Source organism: Microcaecilia unicolor, chromosome 1 (assembly GCF_901765095.1).
Source record: "Microcaecilia unicolor chromosome 1, aMicUni1.1, whole genome shotgun sequence".
Classification (NCBI taxonomy): Eukaryota; Metazoa; Chordata; class Amphibia; order Gymnophiona; family Siphonopidae; genus Microcaecilia; species Microcaecilia unicolor.
The window spans coordinates 232,061,350-232,076,317 of record NC_044031.1 but is presented as its reverse complement, the minus strand read 5'-3'; the positions used below and the strand labels follow the sequence as shown (position 1 = coordinate 232,076,317).

Sequence of the window (14,968 nt, the reverse complement as noted above, 5' to 3'; positions counted from 1 at the left end):
TCATCAGGGACGCCTTGTTTTTTTTATTATGGGTTGAGGATGTCCAAGTGTTAGGCACGCCTAAGTCACGCCTTCACTAGGCCTCCGACATGCCCCTTAAACTTTGGCCATCCTTGCGACGGAGTGCAGTTGGAGACGTCTTAAATCGGGTTTCGATTATACCGATTTGGACGTCCCTGGGAGAAAGACGCCATCTTCCGATTTATGTCGAAAGATGGACGTCCATCTCTTTCGAAAATGAGCCTATAAGTCACCCACAGAAACATATAGGCAACTCTAGCATTTAGCCCATGCTCATTTTAATACATGCTAAAAATGCTAGCACACCTTAGTAAACAGGTTCCTTAGGTCAGGTTAAAATAGCGTGCGCTAAATTATGTCACCCGTAGGACCATGGCCCTAAATATTCATTATCTTGTCGGCCCTATTAGGTATAATTACTCACTGAATCTAAGCCTTCCAGCAGTTAATACGATCCGTTATAAACACTTCTATGACAGCTCTTTTAGTTGTTTTGCAGTTAGGCTATGGTACTCAATTCCAACTCAACTTCGAGGTATAGTAGATTATTTCCAGTTTAGAAGAGCCTTGAAAAAACTTTTTATTAATAAGTATTTTGATCTATGAAATTTTAAACTGTAATTGAATTCTTATTATAACTCACTATCCACCTTATAATTGAAAGAGAAAAACGCCTAGATTTGGACCCAAATCGGGAGATAGACGTTTATCTCACAAAAACGAATACATCGGTATAATGGAAAGCTGATTTTGGACGTTTTCAACTGCACTCCATCGCGGAAGCGTACAAAGTTGACGGGGGCGTGTCGGAGGCATGGCGAAGGTGGAACTGGGGCGTGGTTATCGGCCGAGGAGAGATGGGCGCCTTTCGCCGATAATGGAAAAAAAGTATGCGTTTGTAGCTAGAATTTAGGGCACTTTTCCTGGACCCTGTTTTTTCACGACTAAGGCCCCAAAAAGTGCCCTAAATGACCAGATTACCACCAGAGGGAATCGGGGATGACCTCCCCTGACTCCCCCAGTGGTCACTAACCCCCTCCCACCACAAAAAATGATGTTTCACAACTTTTTTTTTCACCCTCAAATGTCATACCCACCTCCCTGGCAGCAGTATGCAGGTCCCTGGAGCAGTTGTTAGGGGGTGCAGTGGACTTCAGGCAGGTGGACCCAGGCCCATCCCCCCCTACCTGTTACAATTGTGCTGCTTAATGCTTAGTCGTCCAACCCCCCCAAACCCACTGTACCCACATGTAGGTGCCCCCCTTCACCCCTTAGGGCTATAGTAATGGTGTAGACTTGTGGGCAGTGGGTTTTGAGGGGGATTTGGGGGGCTCAACACACAAGGGAAGGGTGCTATGCACCTGGGAGCTCTATAACCTTTTTTTTTGTTTTTGTAAAAGTGCCCCCTAGGGTGCCCGGTTGGTGTCCTGGCATGTGAGGGGGACCAGTGCACTACGAATCCTGGCCCCTCCCACGAACAAATGCCTTGTATCTATTCGTTTTTGAGCTGGGCGCTTTCATTTTCCATTATCACTGAAAAACAAAAATGCCCAGCTCACAAATTGTCGAATAAAACATGGACGTCTATTTTTTTCAAAAATACGGTTCGGTCCGCCCCTTCACGGACCAGTTCTCGGAGATAAACGCCCATGGAGATAGACGTTTTCGTTCAATTATGCCCCTCAATGATTCCTGTTGGAAATTTGCGGGCTATAAAAGCTGAGAATGGAATGGTTGAGGGCGAAAATCCTAAATGTTATAATGTATATTAGAAGTTGACAGAAATATCCAATGCTTTATTTTGGTTAAAAAATGCTTTGCTAATGGAACTGGGCTTCATTTCTTAGATTTACCTCATTATTATTCAAACGCAAAACAGCAGTAATGGTAATCTATATAAGCTCTGTTTAAAGACTCTGGAATTGCTTTTTTCATTAGCAGACTCCTGAAGCCAATACACATATGAGTAGTTAAATAGTTTTTGATGGTTCATTGTGAATCCAAGAAGTGTCTTACAAGAACTGGGAAACCCCCACACACTTCCACAGTATTACATGGGTAAAAAGAAAATGCCGAGGTATGTTCTAAACGAAGACCGAATTCCATTATATATGACATTTATTATTTATTTCTGTGCTGCACATCATAAAACATCTGCACAGTTCACAATAAAATATATATTATCCTGTACATATTCACATAAATCCAATAAAACACATCACAAAATAAAAGAAAACAAATTTAAATGAAATCACTTAAATACTAGACAAAAATTTATACTAACTAAAACAGATCTAACCATTACTGGCAAGTGCCTGATCAAAGAAATGTGTCTTCGTGAAACTGCAAAAAGCAAACAAATCCTTTTTGAGCCATGCACAACTTGGAATATTGTTTCACATTTTAGGGCCATAGATAGAAGAGGCCCTAGATCTTGTAATGTTTTTTTTTTTTCAACCTTTCTGTAAAGTGTGAACAACCAATGTATCCTGAGAAAACAATAACACATCCAAACATGAGAACAACTCCTTTCTTTATATGTATAACCAAATTGCTCTAAAATCAAATTAAGACACTTAGGGGTCCTTTTACTAAGTGTACTGATGAATTTAGCCCCAGATTGTATATACAGTGCTGAAATTTCAGAGCCAAAATTTGTTTGTGGATCAGAGATCTACGTGCAAACTCATTGGCTAATGAGCTAATTAGAGAGACTTTCAAAGAGAATCCTCCATAATGTCTTGACCCTTAATCTACATCATTACTAGCCAATACTGAACTCTCTTAATTTAGATACTTTAATCCACATTATCATTACTGAATACTATACCTTGTCCCACTCTCATTTACATATTCTGAGTTATTTACTTATTTACTTCTAATCTACATGTTATTCTTTGTACCTTATTTGCAACAATATATTGTATTCTGTTAATGGTGTTCGCCTTTGCGACATAATGGAAGCCACTTTGAGCCTGCAAATAGGTGGGAAAATGTGGGATACAAATGCAGCAAATAAAAAAAATTAACATCTGTAATTGGGTCCTAACAATCAATTATTGATGTTAATTGGCACCTACTACAACTTTTGTGCACATCTAGGTGCACGCTATTCTATATGGCATGGTGACCATCTGCTCTCGTGCCTAACTCAATAGGGGCATGGCCATGGGAGGGGCAAGGGTGTGTCAGGGGCGTTACAAAATTTGCAGTCAGAGCCATAGAGTAGCCACATTTCCATGCCAAAATGCCCAAAGTTGAGCGCCAACATTTACACCAGGTTTTAGCTGGCATAAATTCCAGGGCTCAACTTGTGGCATGCAAATGGGTTCTAAGTGCTATTCTGTACACAGTGCTCAACCTAGATCACTGTTTATAGACTAGTGCTATGTGCTGATTGTTTTCAGCACCGATATTTCGGCGCTATTTATAGAATCTCCTCCTTAGTGTGCGCTAACAGTTAGTGCGTGCTAAATGCCCCGCACAGCCCGTTGTATACCTATGGGCTTCATGGCACATAATGCATACTAATTCGTTAGTATACGTAAATCCGTTAGCGCACATTAATAAAAGCAGACCTTAAATTGAAGTCTATATTCAACTGGTAGCCAATGCAATGTATATACAGGACAGTTCTATAACCTAGGTGCTAATGTTTATGTGTGCATTAGATGCATAAATGGTTAGAATACCAGTATCTGTGCACATGCATGTGCACTTATTTATTTCAGCATTTGATATGCTGCAAGTGATCCCTGAGGCAACAATGTGGTGTACAGTTTCTATTACAGGTACTTTGCACTGTCCCTAATGGGCTCAAAATCTAAGTTATATATTGTACCTGGGGCAAAAGAGAGTTAAGTGATTTGCCCAGGGTCACACGGAGCTGCAGAGGGAATTGAACCTGGTTCCCCAGGATCTCAACCCACTGCTGACCATCAGGCAGCTGCAGAAATTGAACCCGTTTCCTCAAAGCTACAACCTGCTGCACTAGCCATTAGGCCACTCCTCCAGCTCCACTTATAAGCATAAGTCTAGCATGGCACTTAAGTTCTATTCAGCATATACCTGCTTATCTTGCATAGCACATATTTGCAAGGGGACATACACAGGAGTGGAGCATGGGTGGAACATAGGCGGGGCTCCCATTTTTTTGCATGTAACCTACAGAATGCTGTAAGTTAAATGTATTCCTGCAGCACTTAGTTGCTTACAGTTACTCCAACTTTATGGCTGGCGTAAGTACATACATGTAGATACCTGGTTATACTAGCATTCTGTAAAGGAACAGAGGTGCCTGCACACCATAAGGTAGGTTCCTAATGCGTGCCCTCTAGGGGGTCCTTTTACTAAGCTGCGGTAAAAAGTGGCCTACGGTAGTGTAGGCACGTGTATTGGGCGCTCGCTGGGCCAGGTTTTACCGCATCTACAAAAAAATGGCTTTTTTTTAATGGGATGGGAAAAGGGCCTGCGGTAAAAATGAAACCAGCACGTACCCAAAACCGGCCTGAGCCCTTAACACCCCCCACTGATCTAGTGGTAAAGGCTCATGCACTACACGTGCAGTGACTAGTCAGCGTGCACGCAAAGTGCTGATTACTGCTGGAACCAGCGTGCGTAGGAGGATATAAATAAGTAATTCATCCACGCATTATGGGCGTGCACCAAATCTGAAATTACCACCGGGAGGGCGCACTGGCCTGGTGATAGTCTCATGTGGATGCGTGCTGCATGCGCGTAGAGCCTACTGCAGCTTAGTAAAATGGGGAAAGGGAAATGGAACTTGATATACCGCCTTTCTGAGGTTTTTGCAACTACATTCAAAGTGGTTTACATATATTTAGGTACTAAAAGGGTCCCTAGGTGCCTGAGTCTAGGCACCCTATTATAGAATTGCCTCTCTATATATACAAATTTATGTAAGCCAGAAATGAAACACTTAGCTGCCTTCTGGACACTCTGCAGCAAATGAATAGCTTTAGTGGTAAGCTCATATAAACAGCATTACAATAGTCTAAGTATGGAATAATTCACAGCTGAACAACCATGCAAAATGCATCCTCTTCTAAATATGGACATAAAACTCTCACCACCTTCATTTTGAAAAACATACCATAAACCACCTTGATAATTTGAGGATGAAACATTAATTGAGAATTGTGATTGAGTATATAGGAAGTTGCCAGTTTCCCTCCATGGGACGCTTAGCTCTGTCCTCCATGTTGCCACAGCCTGGCTAGAAAAGGAGCCATCGTGGGGGGGAGGGGGGAGACTGCAGTAAAAGTGAGTCTGAGACCACTCAAAAATCACAAGAGAGACCCTCAATGTGTGAGTTGGATATACGGCTGAATGCATGTGTCGCACACCTAATGCATGTGACTTGGTATGTCTGGAATTTTTGTATCAGAAGTAATAAAATCTCCCCCCACCATTATTAAACAATAAAAACTTGGAAATGCCACATTGCAAACTAAGGAGCCTAATTATTATGCTACTAATACAGAAGTTAGGGGGCAATTTCAATAACCTAGGCACTCACATTTATATGTGCGTAAATGCTAGCATGGTTCCCAAGGCTATTATGCAAATACCCGATTAACTTACATAGTTTGTATTTGCAGTGTGGGCTTGCATAGTGGTGGAGCATGGATGGGACATAGGCATGGCTCCTGCTTACTTACCAGACAAAGCACAGCGAAAGTGACTGAGAAAATGGCCAGATGGTTTAAAAGTCTAAATATTTATTAAAAGCATCCAAGACTTGATGTAGACTGCATTTCGGCCTAAAAGGCCTGCTTCAGGACTCTCAAATGTAAAACATTGCACAGTGTATAGGGCAGGATATTGAGTCTTGGATGCTTTTAATAAATATTTGGACTTTTAAACCATCGTCTGGCAATTTTATTTCAGTCACTTTTGCTGTGCTTTGTCTGCTTTGTAAACTGCAAAGGCTTTGGTTCTTTTGTTTTTACATCAGCTCCCACTTACGTGCATCGCTTACTGGATACTGTATGCTACGCACATCCCTGCTGTGGATAGCTTAAAAACGACCCGACACGGCCGTGTTTCGGCACCAAAGCCTGCATCAGGGGTCAAATGACTTAAAGACATTAAAGACTTCTTGATATCCTCTTCAAGTTGTCCTCACTTTTTTTGTCCATTGCTTTGTTGCACGTGAGGATTCCTTTTCTCCCTTTTTGTTTTCTTGCAGGGATTTACACCAGCTTTTCATTGGTGTAAATGGATACGCGTAGATTTAGTCACATGAACTATGCCTAAGCATATTCTAAATACCGCATGTAGATTTAATTTTAGGTGTCATATATAGAATCGGTCCCTTAGCGCACACTAATGTCTGTTAGCATGTACTAAGCTTTAGTAAAAGAAACCCTAAGAAAAAAAATTAAACTAGATAGAAAGGAGTATACTAATTATAAAAATGTAAAAGAGACTAAACAAGAAATAATCAGAGAACAAACAATCCAGAAACAGAAATCTATACAACAAATACATTTATTTTTCTGAAAAATGGTATGGATTTCACTGAAAATGAAAAGAGTACAAATTAAAAATCTGAAAGCAAAGTCTTTCTCTCTGAGCTAAACATAAGCATTTTATGCATGCTCCACACTCAAATGTGAAAACTTCAAACTAATTATGCAGAGTGAAAATATGCAGTTGTCTTATAGCAAAGGGGGAAAAAGATTTCCTGACAAAATATTCACTTTTCAGTAGATGATGCTAAAAAAGGAATGCATCAATTTTTTGTCTTCCAATTAATTTCTCTTCCTGAATGCATGTCTGTTTTTTATCATACAGAAAGAGCATCACTCTTGAAAATATGTACCAATCACTAGGTTTACACTGTGCAATTTTCAAAAGCATTTATTTGAGCAAAATGGCTTTACTGAAAATACTTCACTGAAAAGTAGTAGGGTTAGACAAATAGAGGGGCATAATCAAAAGGGGCTGCCCAAGTTTTCCTCAGGACGTCCTCGCAGGACGTCCCGGCGAAGGGGCGGGGAAACCCGTATTATCGAAACAAGATGGGTTTCCATCTTTTGTTTCGATAATACGGTCGGGGATGCCCAAATCTTGACATTTAGGTCGTCCCTAGAGATGGTTGTCCTTAGGCTTGGCCATTTCTGATTTTCGGTGATAATGGAAACTAAGGACGCCTATCTCAGAAACGACCAAATGCAAGCCCTTTGGTCATGGGAGGAGCCAGCATTCATATTGCACTGGTCCCCCTGACATGCCAGGAGCTGCCCCCTTGGTTCACAGTTCTGGTGAAGAGGCAGTGGCAGTAGGGTGCTACAGAGAAGTAGGATCTAGTGCTATGTTCATAGGGTGTGGTCTTTCGGGAGGGGGGATGCATTAAACGTGATATGAGCAAGAGAGAGTAAGAGGGGTTGGTAGAAGGGGGGATTAGTTTCTTGTAGGTATGATTGGGAATGGGGGGTTCTGTGGTATGGTTTGGGGGGGGTTGGAATTGTGGGGTACCTGTGCTCTGGAGGGAAGTATGTTGTGGGGATTTTCTGTGACTGGGTTTCATTGGAATTTTGAGTTTGGTCGGGGAGGCTGGGTGAGGGCTAGGCACCTAAGCCTCCATTTCTTTTAGGTAGACCTAGCATTAGTTTCTGTAGCTGAGAACATCCTCCTTGAATATTGGCTCCTGGAATGTAGCAGGTATTAATTCTCCAATTAAGAGATCAAAAGTGTTACAGGAGCTAAAGAAACAGAAGCTGCATATAGCTTGCCTCCAGGAAACACATCTTTTTGAGCTAGAGCATCTTAAATTACATAGGGTGTGGGTGGGGGAGGTCTTTTTTTGCAGTGGGTACTACACATAGTTCCAGGGTAGCAATTTTGCTCAGTAAACATCTCCCTTATACAGTTCAACATGTTGAAAAAGATTGTGCAGATTGATGTCAGCTTGTATATTTGCATATTCAGGGTTCTGAATTGGTGCTGCTGAACGTCTATGTACCAAATGTTTTTGATCCTACATTTTTTCAGAAATTGGTCAAAATCTGTAGCCCTTATTTGCACAAACTGTTAGTGGTATTGGGGGATTTCAATGCTGTTTTGGACCCCTAGATGGACAGAATTGGGTTTTTTTTTTGGGGGGGGGGGGGAGTGTTATATCTTGTAGATGTTTAGTGAGTGTTTCATCGGTTTGATAAAGATTTTGCTCATGTGGCCCGATCCATCTATGTCACATATTGATTATGTTTTAATACCATCCGTGTGGTTTGCTCAGGTGGCCAGAATTGAAATAGGGCTCCTCACCATTTTAGATCATGCGATGATATGGGTGGAGTGGAGTAGCAAGGCTTTCAGGTGGGGGGGGGGGGGGGGGGGGCGGGGAGGAAAGCTGGCGCTTCCCAACTCATCTATATCAAGATCCACATTTTAAGGAATTTTTAGTCAATAAAAGGAAGTGCTATGTTGAGGACAATATACATATGGAAACTGATTTTTACACAAGGAAAGTAAACAAAAACAAGAGAAACAGAAAGCTTATATGGTCCTCCAAACAGGTGGCTGAAAAATTAAGGGCAAAAGGCTTTGTTCAAGAAATACAGAAAAATGCAACAGGAGGATCATGGAAGAAATTATCAGCTTAAACTCAAAGAGCCCAAGAAGGAAATACAGCTAGCGAAAGTGTAGGTGGAAGAACAAATGGCTAAAGATGTAAAGAGAGGTTGCAAGACCTTTTTCAGATATATTGGAGAAAGGAGAAAAGATAAGAATGGAATTGTAAGACTGAAAGATGCTGAGAATGGTTTTGAGGAGAGTGATGAGGATAAAGTAGATGTGCTGAACAAATGCTTCTCTTCTGTGTTCATGGAAGAAAACCCTGGAAAAGGACTATGGTTGACTGCCAAAGATATATCTGGAATGGAGTGGATATTACACTGTTCACGGAAGAAAGCAGCTTGAAAATCTGGCAGTGGACAATTTTGGATACTGACAGAGCTCAGAGAAGTCCTGGCAGAACCTCTTAAGGATTTATTTAATAGATCTTTAGAGACAGAAGTTCCTAAAGACTGGAGATGAGCTGATGTGGTCCCTCTTGACAAAAGTGGGGACAGAGAAGAAGTGTAAAACTACAGGTCAGTAAGCCTCATATCAGTGGTAGGAAAAATAATGGAATGGCTGCTGAAGGAACGAATAGTTAACTTTCTAGAAGCCAAAGGACTTCAGGATTTGAAGCAACATGGCTTTACCAAAGGAAAATCCTGCCAAACAAAGCTGATTGACTTCTTTGACTGGGAGACCAAAGAACTGGATAAAGGACATGCACTAGATGTAATCTACTCGGATTTCAGCAAAGCCTTTGACATGGTCCCTCACAGAAGACTCATGGATAAGCTGAGAGGACTGAACTTAGGACCCAAAGTGGTGAACTGGATTGGAAACTGGTTGACTGACAGGCGACAGAGGGTGGTGATAAATGGAATCCGCTCAAAAGAAAAGAAAGTGAGCAGTAGAGTTCCTCAGGGATTGGTACTGAGGCCGAATCTGTTTGTCAGAGACAATGTTGGAGGGTTAGAAGGAAAAGTTTGCCTTTTTGCAGATGATACCTTGATGTAGTGACTGATTACTTGATACTGGTTCCTTTCCACCCAATTTTTGTTTGTGTTCCATTTCTGTGGAAGGTGTGAACCCCATCTGGCTGTGAGCCCTTTTGACACACCACCACAACATAAATAATCCAGACTTTTGTATTCCCTCTCCCAATTACAGTACACATTTTTAACAGATACCATTCCAGTTGAAGATCAGTAGTTTCAAGGTCTCATTTCTTCACTGTTAATAATAATGAAAAAAAGCAACCTACATTGGAAAGACAGCATCCAATTAGCAACTAATGTTCATTCAGAAGCAAAAATAATCATAAGCAAGCATTATACAAATTAGCAGGGATTCAAGTGCCATGCAATCTGTTATCCATAGGAAGTCATTTTTAACTTCTGATTTAGATTATGCCAACATTTGGTTTCTTGTGAATAAAGCTTAACGATACACACGGCAAACTGGTAGTAATCTAGCAGCTATGGGGTCAGTTTTCAAATTATCCATAGCCACCTACAGTAACTCTGAGAGACAGAGGCAGCTATTTTTGGCCCATTAAAAACTTAGCAGAGCTGAGTGGCTAAATTTAGGGGCCTAGTTTCTCCAGGAGGCCTGATAAATAGGAAAGCCAATATCCTCATAAGTTATACCAGTTGTTTAAGGGCAAGTACAGACATTCTATCCTTTTGAAAATTGTCCCCAAGGAATTCACACAAATTTACGCCCGCTATTTAGCATGCAGACTTTTTTTTATCACATTTGTGTGCATAGTTTTATAAATTAAAAACTATTAGTATGTAAATAGGCCCAGATTCCATCCCTAGAAGTACCTCTGTTTGTTGCAGATAATAGTACTCATGAAATTGCGCTGTGCATACATCTATAAAGAGACACCTAAAGCCCTAGGTCACTGTGGGTTAAATAGTAGTGAAATGTGAAACATGCAAATGCATGTAAACCAAAAAATAGTATCCCCTTAGAGCAGCAATTGTTAACTGATGTGCTTCAGCTATTCTGCACGTGTGCCGCAGCAGTTGAGGGTCATTTATTAGTAGAGTCAGTTTAATTTGTGCTGGAACAGTGTGTACCTTTTAAAAGTTTTCTTTTTCTTGCGGTTGGCAGCAGCGTACCTTCCTGCTTTGGCATAGGCAGGAAGCATTGGAAAGAAGGCTCCGGTGTTGGTGCAAGCAGAATGTATACTATCGAGATAGACATTGGGAAGCCACTTCTTGCCCTTGGATTAGTGGCATGGAATTTGGGTTTCTGCCAGGTACTTGTGACCTGGATCGGCCACTGTTGGAAACAAGATCCCGGGCTGGATGGACCATTGGTTCAACCCAGTATTGCTATTCTTACTTAAGTGCATAAGGATCGCCATGCCGGGACAGACCAAGGGTCCATCGAGCCCAGCACCGTCTCCAACAGCGGCCAAAAGACCAAACAATTTGTCTCGCCCATCCCAGAAATAGTGGATTATTCCCACGTCCATTCAATAACATTCTATGGCCTTTTCCCCTAGGAAGCCGTCCAACCCCTTCTTAACCACTTTTTCCGGCAACGAATTCCAGAGTCCAACTACGCGCTGAGTGAAGAAAATGTTCCTCCGATTTGTTTTAAATTTACCACACTGCAGCTTCATTGCATGCCCCCTTGTCCTAGTATTTTTGGAAAGCATAAACAGATGCTCCACATCGACCCGTTTCATTCCACTCAAGTTCTTATACTGGACCATGTGTGGAGGAAGAAGGTAAAATGCTGTACTGGATATGGGGGTGGATGTGGGAGTGTTGGGAGAAGAAGGTGAAATGCTGGACCATGTGTGGGGATGTGTCTTAACATTTTAGTGCTGTGTAAGTGTGCTGTGAGACGAAAAAGATGAAAATCTCTGCCCTGGAGTTTTTTTCTGTTTTCTCAGAAACCTGCTTTGAATTGGAACAAGAAATTTTACCTACTTATTTAGTCATCATACTTACATATTACTATTAAACAACATTTTAAGCTATGTTGATGTTACTGACATTTTAACGTTACTACCTAGCGATGTTTGCAGTGCACATTAAAAATGTTTGAGCTAAAATAACATCATTAAAACAATACAATTAACAAGGTGTCAAAATTTTGCAGTCACTGTGAATGCTCAAACTGTCTAATATTCAATGCTAATTAACTGGCCAGGAGCCATTCCTGGCTGGCTAAATAGCACTTAACTGCCTATCCACAAATATTCAGCAGGGGATAGCCGGCTAGCTCCCACTGAATATTCGCGGTCATGTGATCAGGGCTTGGAGACCATTTGCAGGAGTAGGGGCCTCTGATCAGGGGTGGGGAATGATCAGGGGTGAGAGGAATAGCATTGCGGCTCCTTTAAGTTGCAGCCTAAGAGCATAAGGCCACAGCTTTGAGTTCTGCTGCTCCTGGGCTGCAGGAATAATGCTTTTTGTGAGGTGGCTCGCAAGCAGCGTTTTTCCATAGTTGGTGACTACTGCAGTAAATCAAGGGACGATAAAAGCACACCTTTCACCGCATCTTGATAACTTCCTTGCTAAATTTAACTGTGCAGCCCTTTTAGTAAACCGTGTTGAGCATTTAATGCCCAGTTTACCCTGCGTTAAGTGCTAGAGCAGAGCTCAGTTAAGGGGCTTTGCAGTTTTTTCAAAGTTAGGGCATGGTAAACCGAGCATTAACCCCTGGATTCTATAGGTTGCCCAGATTTGATCCGCGCCCAAAATAATTAGCTAACAAGCCATTATCAATCAATTACTGATGTTAGCTGGCACTAATGTGGATTTATCTGCAGGTCTGCCTATGCACTATTCTTCAATGTTGCGTGCCCACATACTGGTGTAAACTGCAGACATTAGTGGGAATTTAAATCTGTCTGGCACGCACCCAAAAGGCTCATTGACATGGGAGGTGCATGGGCGGGTCAGAGGTATTCCAAAAATTTCAGTGCAGTGTTATACAATACTGGGGTTATGTGCTCAACTTAGTGCACCAGGATTTACACTAGGTCTGAGCACATATAAGTCCTCATACCCAAAGTTGGGCGCAGGAATCTGCATTAACCACTATTCTATAAAGGGCAGTCAGGCCAGAATAGTGTGAATAGCACTTAGTGTGGAATTTTCCCACCTGAGTGCCATTTTATGAATCTGCCCCAAGTACTTTTTGTGTCAGGCGACATGGCATGGGCAGAGAGTGAACGTAGAAGTCATTTGGTAGTTAACATGTAGCCCTTATCCTAGTGGTTAGTGCAGTAGACTTTGATCCTGGAGATCTGAATTTGATTCCCACTACAGCTCCTTGTGACTCTGGGCAAGTCACTTAACCCTCCATTGCCCCGGTACAAAATAAGTACCTGAATATATGTAAACCACTTTGGATGTAGTTGCAAAAACCTCAGAAAGGCAGTATATCAAGTCCCATTTCCCTTTTCCTAACTCAGATCACTTTCCCTTTCCCTAACATGAGATCACTTTTTGCCTCCTAAACTAGAGACACTAAGAAAGGCATATTTGAAAGGGACCTCCATGTTTTGATATGGACGTCCTCGCAAAATGTCCCAATCTAGGGGCGGGGAAACCCGTATTTTCGAAACAAGATGGACTTCCATCTTTCGTTTCGAAAATACCGTCAGGGACGTCCAAATCCTTAAATTTGGTCATCTCTAGATTTGGTCGTCCCTAGACTTGGCCATTTCTGATTTTCTGCGATTATTGAAACCAAGGACGTCCATCTCAGAAACAACCAAATGCAAGCCATTTGGTCATGGGAGGAGCCAGCATTTGTAGTGCACTTGTCCCCCTGAGCACTGCAGTGGACTTCATAAATTGCTCCCAGATACATAGCTCCCTTACTTTGTGTGCTGAGCCCCCCAAAACCCACTACCCACAACTGTTCACCACTACCCTAGCCCTTACGGGTGAAGGGGGGCACCTAGATGTGGGTACAGTGGGTTTGTGGTGGGTTTTGGAGGGCTTGCTGTTTCCTCCACAAATGTAACAGGTAGGGCGGGATGGGCCTGGGTCTGCCTGCCTGAAGTGCACTGCACCCACTAAAACTGCTCCAGGGACCTGCATACTGCTGTCATGGACCTAAGTATGACATCTGAGGCTGGCACAAAATATTTTGAAAGATATTTTTTGAGAGTGGGAGGGGGTTAGTGACCACTGGGGGAGTAAGGGGAGGTCATCCCTGATTCTCTCCGGTGGTCATCTGGTCATTTCAGGCACCTTTTTGTGCCTTGGTCGTAAGAAAAACACGACCAGGTAAAGTCATCCAAGTGTTCGTCAGGGGCGTCCTTGTTTCTTTCGATTATGGGTCGAGGACATCCAAGTGTTAGGCACGCCCATGTCCCGCCTTCGCTACGCCCTCCGTGAACTTTGCTGTCCCTGCGACGGAAAGCAGTTGGGGACATCCAAAATCGGCTTTCAATTATACCGATTTGGACGACCCTGTGAGAAGGTCGCCCATCTTCCAATTTATGTCAAAAGATGGGCACCCTTCTCTTTCAAAAATGAGCCCGTAAGTGATTCCACATTAACCATGAGCAGGTACTGCATGTTAATCTGAATGTTAATGCATGACCTGCAATAAAATTTGTGGGAACACCCCCAATAGGTGCCATGTTAAATTTGCAACTACAGCATGGTAAAATTCCAAGTTAAGCCACAGTAGCTGCAAGTTTTACCATAGTTTACTAAAAGGGCCCCTATGTGTAGGTAGCTCCAGGTAGACACCAACTGAACTTTGGTTTTGGTTATGGTGTCAAAACTGACCCAAAACCATTTTCTGCTCGGGTTTGGTTTTGGCCAAAATGCTATGGCCATGGCTTCAGTTTCAGCTGAAAAAGACTGTGGGTTTTCGGTGGAAGCCAAACATTTGTGCTTTGTCCTATTTATCTCCCTCCCTCTCTCCTCCTTCCCTTTGAACAGGAATTGCTTCTCCCCCCTGCCCAACTATAGATGCCCCCCTTGGGGCTATCTTACAATCGCTAGTGATCTAGAGGTGTAGTCAGGGCAGAAGTGATCCCCAGTTGCTCCTGCCCATGCCGGCTCTGCTTTCAAATGGTTGGCATGACCTCTAGTGACAATCTTGCGAGTAGAGCTGACATGAGCAAGAACAACTGGAGGGATCACTCCTGCCCTGAATTATATCACTAAACCACCAAAGATTGTAAGGTGAGGGGCTACTCTTTGCATTCTTTGTGTGTGCATGCGCGTGCACACATTTGTGTGTAAGTCCGTAATCTTGGGATGATAAACTCTGTAGAAATTAGCCTCTCTGTGGAGATATGTCACCAGCTATTACTCCAAATGTGACACATGGAGGAGTAGCCTAATGGTTAGCGCAGTGGTCTGAGAAC

The 14,968-nt window shown here is 42.4% G+C and overlaps 1 protein-coding gene across 1 annotated transcript in view; it reads left to right on the top strand.

The window, feature by feature from the left end:
• The window catches only part of MOCOS (molybdenum cofactor sulfurase), a 482,379-nt gene that overhangs the window by 252,121 nt on the left and 215,290 nt on the right, over positions 1-14,968 (top strand). The gene's annotated exons all lie outside the window — the stretch shown is intronic.